We start from the raw sequence: 6,000 nt of genomic DNA, 5'->3' as shown, positions 1-6,000 counted from the left end.
AAAACCAGTGAAATTTTTGCTATTATAATTACCGAATTAAATTCAACTTTGCGAATACTACCCATTTAAGTGTAAAATTATACGTTTCTTTGCTTGATGCACCAAACATCTTCAACTGCCTTTACCCATTTCAAAAATTTGAAACCATGCCATGTTATTGCAACCACGACAAGCATCCAAGAGTATCAAGTGCACTTACAAACAACAGTATCATAATCCACAGCGTTAGTTGTGAATATAAATAAACTAATATGTCTCTTATTTTGGAAGGTAGAAAATTGAGTACAAACGTTTGATAAAACACATACTTCTATTTTGTATTGATATAATCTAAAGTTGCCGTAGTTGTAATGTTTTTAAAATATATACTTCAATTTTAATTAATATGAAACAAAGTACCTCGCAAAGAACTCGTATTAAGCACACAAAAATGAAACAAAAAATACGTTCGATTATACATATATAATAATATTCTCTTTTAAGTTTTTCTATTGATAAATGCAAGTGCTTTGGTCTCAGTTTTTTTTATCTCATCATTCTTAGGAGTTAATACAAACAAAAAGCTGCAGTGAAGGCTTACAAGAAATTAATAATTTGTAAAACAATACTACAAAATAGCCCTTACCGTTGGTCTAGTGAATAGAGCGCACGTGTTTGAATGTGATCTCGGGGTTTGATACCCGTGGAATTCTTGAATTCGAGAGCAATGTGGTGGCTCGTATTATACTTTAAACTGCAAGCTTCGCGTTTTTTATAGCCTCGGTACTGAAAAAAGATGCTAAATTTTAACAAACAAACAAACAAGTTGGCCTTCTACAAAATGAGAATGTGAAGGAAAATAGGTTTTCTTTTATTTAGATAGAAACATAAATCAATTCTAATGAACATGCTACATGATGCCATCTATCTATTAAAATGCTACAACAGCAGTTAAAAGCGCTTTTTTTACATTGCTAGCTAAGACTAGCTACCTCTGAGAGGGTTACGCCCTCTTTTAGGGAAGTGATTTGAAAGGATTGTTGGTTTTTAGGGCGGTGGTTGGTCTAAGTGCTTTATTATTTATTTCATAGCAGTAATGGTCATAAGGAACTTTGCGTTCCTTAACATTAGGTGTAGAGATAAACATAAATACATATATTTAACATAAAACATACATACATAGCTGGTATGAAAGTAGGTGAACAATGATTTACAAAATATTAAATGAGGAACACTAAATATACAATAAACACGATAAGGAGATTAACAGATAAGTGATAGTAATGTAATATTATAGTTATATAATTGATGAGGATGAAGGATGAGATGAGGTGCAATCACAGGACAACACATAGGAAAATGTTAGCGGACGAATGCAGTTATCTTCTTGCCTAGGGGGACTCTAGGCTATAATGAGAGACATGATGAACCCAAGTTAGTATGAGAATATTACTGTGCATGGAATGATGGAAAAATGAGAGGTAAATGAGCATGAGTGACGTAATAGTTCAGAAGCAAGAGTGAGGGATCATCAGGAGGAAGAGTGTAATGGTATAACGTAAACAAAAGAGATAATGGAGTGTGAAGATAACGGGTAGGTGTAGGATGTAGTGCTAAATAGTGCATTGTGTCGAAAAGTAGTGGATGGTGGATTTGAAATCAGCGGCGTATGTATGAGAGTCGAAGGGATTCGAGATGGTACTGCAGGGCGGGAAAAGTAATGCGCTGATATAATTCTCGTGTGGGGCTAGGTAATGTGATGCGATAAGCAATTCGGAAGGCATGGCGTTCGAGAATAAGAAGTTTGTGGTAGAATTTTTCTGATGCGGCAATCCAAGCTGTGAAGCCATAGGTGAGAGTAGGGCGAAGAAAGACTTTGTAGGTGTTCAAGACTGTGTGTGATTTGAGACCCCAGGTGGTTCCTGCGAGACGTTTAAGCAGGTTGAGACGATTGTAAGCTTTTGTTGAAATTGTTTTAAGGTGTTGCATCCAGGTGATGTGTGTCTCAAACGTGATGCCTAAGTATGTGACTGCTTTTGTAGTTTGCAGAGGAACCTGGTCTACGTGGAGAGAGAGGCAACGTCGATTTCTGCGGACTTTGCTTGTTTTCTTTGGTGGAATGAAGATGATAGCCTGCGTTTTTGTAGCATTGATGGTGAGTTTCCAGTGACGGCACCAAAGGCAGAAGTCAGAGATGGCTGTTTGTAAGATCTTATTTATATGCTGGATGGATGTTCCTAGAGCGAGAAAAGCAGTATCATCTGCATACTGGAAAGAATGAATGTTGTCAGGAAGGTGTGGCATGTCAGCAACAAACAGAATGTATAACAAAGGTGAAAGGGCAGAACCCTGTGGAACTCCTGACAGTAAGAAGATAGGATGAGACAAATGTTCGTTAATGGCAACATAGGTGATACGACCTGAGAGGAAGTTGAAGATAAGTCGTATGTATGCTGGAGGAAGTTTATAAATAAGACCGAGATGCCACACTTTATCGAAAGCTTTCTCGAGATCGAATAAGACTAAACATGATGGTTTCACTCTATTATAATGCGTAGTGATAAGGCTTGTGAGACGTAAGAGTTGATCGTTTATGGAGAAACAAGGACGGAAGCCTGCTTGAGTGAGAGGAATAATATTTCTGGTGTTGAGGTAAGTATGAAGCCGTTGAACGAGAATGCGTTCGAGAATTTTGCTAAATGTGCTTGTGAGCTGGATTGGCCTGTAAGAGGAGATCTCATGAGGAGGCTTATGTGGCTTTGGAAACATAAGAGTTTTAGATGTTTTCCAGGGTAGAGGAAAGTAACCTGTACGCAGTACGAAGGTAAAGAGATTAGCAATGAGGATGAGTAATGTAGGTGGACACTCTCTGATCTGGCGAAAGCCAGGCGCTGTGTTTCGTTTATATTTGATAGTATCTGTGACCTCTTCAACAGTGATAGATGAAGTAATAGCTTGGTTTACACTGAGTTCATGCATGGTGTTGGGTTGCAAGAATGCAGAGGTGTCAGCACTGTCTGCAACATGGGGTGTAGTTCCAGGGGGCGGTGGAGTGAAGATGTTCTGCAGATGGTCTGCGAAAGCATTTGCCTTCTCCGTATCTGTTTGAGCAGCAGAATTGCCGATCAGAATTGGGTATGGTGTTTTTGAGAACTTGCCGCACAAAGCGTTAAACTTTTTCCAGAATTTGGTAGGATGACTGGTGGTAGACAGGGTATTGCAGGTTTTAACCCAACAACGAAGTTTATATGCCTGGATGTAGTTGCGCACAGTTCTTTGCAATTGGTGATGATGGAGTAGGGCTTCAGGATTTCTGGTGTGAATGTAATCTCGATAGAGTTGACGAGAGCGTGAGATCATAGTCAGATAATGTGGGGGCAGTCGAGGTTGATATGGGATATTTTTGCTAGTGGGAATGAAGAGAGTGCTAGCTTCCTGTATGGTTTGAGTAAGTGTATCAACTGTGGTGTATAGATCGTCTTCTGTAGTGGGGGATGACAGGTGTTCGGTGCGTTGAGCGAGGTAAGAGCGATAGCTGATCCAGTTGGCTTTATCAAATCGAAAACAGGTACGGGTAGGCAGTTGCGAGCGAGATGTTGCAGAAGAATGGAGGTTTATGGTGAGTTTAACAGGAGCGTGATCACTACCTGTATCAAGTACTGCAATGCTGCTATGGGTTAGGAGATTGCTAGATGTTATAACGATGTCAGGTGTGGTATTTGACTCTGGGCGAGTAGGTTTGGGCAACTGATGAATAGTTCCAGTAGTGTGTGTGGTGATAAAAGCTGCAAAATTGGTACGATCGAGATCGGAGCGACTATGCATATTGAAATCTGCCATGATGATGTAATGGCAATAGGAGTTTGAAATGTGCTGTACAAATTGTAGTGGAAGAGGATGCCCAGGCCGGATGTAGATAGTAGCAACAGTAATGATAATAGATTTGAAATACACAGTGGTAATGATGTATTCGGGTAACGGAGTAAGAGCACAGTAGAACTGGCGATAAGGCAAATGAGGAGAAAATCCAATCGCTACACCCCCATTAGCTCGCTGTGCAGGCAGGAGATTGTCAGCGCGTAGAATTGTATATCCCGGTAGGCGACATGAAGTTGATTTGGTTAAAAATGTTTCATTGAGGAGAAAAACTGTGATATGTTCCTCTAGCAACAGAGTTTCAAACAGTTGTTTGTTCTTTGAAAAGGATCTGATGTTCAAATATAGAAAGTTAAGTGCCATGATGAAAATTTAACTGGTTGGAGTTGTTGGAGATGCATGAAAATGTACTGAAGTCCCAGAATATGTTGCGGTGAAGTAAATGTGAAATGTTGCCTTGGCTGCAAGTGTGATTTGCTGTAAAATGTGTGGACGGATGAAAGGGTGGATATTCTGTAGTGCAAGAGTGAGAAAGGTGAGAAGTTGATTTACGGTAACTGGAGTATCTACTGTAGGCGTAGTGGGGTGAGTAATGGACGTTACACGTAATGGGACAACCAATTCAGGATGTTGCGGCGTTGGTTCCGGTTTCGCTTTACATTTGTAACTATATGTAGGGTGGTTGTCTGGACATGTAGCGCATTTCGTCGGCTGATGCAAATTAGTACATAGGCGTGTAGAATGTGGTCCTGCACAGTAGCCACATTTGAAATCATTCTTACATTCAGCTGTACTATGGGTGTTATATGCCTGACAACGTTCGCAACGTACTGGTAATGGTGCCATTGAACGTGATGGTTCGACTCTATGTTTCCGATTGTATATGTAAGCTCCATGAGCAAGCAGGTCGTCTATTGTCTCCTGATGGGGGGTAAGAATGCGAACCATGAAAGTTGGCCCACGGTCATTGCGGATTCTAAGAACTTTGGAAATGGTGAAACCATCCAGTTTGAGTTCATCGTGAACTTCCTCGTCCGTGTAAGACGGGTCGACTCCGCGGATGACAACGGAAAGTTGGGACGGCCTCCTAGGTGGAGGGGGCTGCTTTCGAGTCGAAGTGTTAAGATGAGTGATTTCGGCTTGTGCCCCGAAGGTATCGATAGGAACTTTGTTCCGGATCGTGTTGTATAGATCAGGATCAGATGTTTTAAGGATGTAGCCGTTTCTGGTGTGCACGATTTCCTTGATGGAAGCACGTGGAAGGTATTTCCTGAGCTGAAGAGCAACAAATTTCTCATTTGAGAACTTGGGATCATAATTACGAAGAAGGATGGAAAATGTTGTTGGAACAGCTGGAAGAGTAGAAGCTGCTGGTGCGTTTCCTGTATCCATGGTGTCGTCATCAGAGTATTCCGTGTGATGCTTTTTCTTTGGAGGAGAGTCTTGGACTCGGGCGGCATAACTACTCTTGGATTGAGGTGACCTGGATCGAACTGAAGCAGAAGATGCAACGGATGTGCCGGAAGTTTGAGAGTCTCTCCGTTGGCGAGAGCCTGAAGTGCTTTGTTGTGATTTTGACGGCCCCTTCCGTGGCCCCACCTTCGTGGGACAAACGGATGGTCCATCAACAACAGAAGGTAAATTTTGATGTCGACCGTTTGTTCGTTTGCCAGGTTTCGTGAAAGAGTCCGCCATAGTGAGATCTATCCAGTGGGCTAATGCCCAGAAAACAAAGATAATACGATAGTGTGAATATGATGATATGTAATGTAATGTAATGATCTGATAGCAAGGTTGGACTACCCGTTTGGATAGTAGTCCAGGTAAGACAGTTCTCCTATTATTGCAGTGACACTGTACACCCTTGGCTGAGATAAGTCTGATGAACAGTGTCCTGAAAAAACGCGGAGAAAAGCCCAGGAAGAGGAGTAGGAAGGTTTTTTCAAAAAATCGTCACCGTTCTAAGTAGTTGGCGCTTCAGAGGCAAACCTCTGGAAAAGTATGTTAAAAGCGCCTGAGCTACAACCTATAACTTTGGCTTTAAAATCTTTCATTTACGGTTATGTGTGATTTCACGTTTAACAGATACAAACATTTTGAGTATTTGTACTTTAAATAGTCTAAATTAGTTAACTATATCTTTTT

Source organism: Thermobia domestica, chromosome 13, assembly GCF_964235325.1.
Source record: "Thermobia domestica chromosome 13, izTheDome1.hap1.1, whole genome shotgun sequence".
In the NCBI taxonomy this organism is placed as follows: Eukaryota; Metazoa; Arthropoda; class Insecta; order Zygentoma; family Lepismatidae; genus Thermobia; species Thermobia domestica.
The sequence above is the reverse complement of the archived record's forward strand: the minus strand, read 5'-3'. Positions refer to the sequence as shown.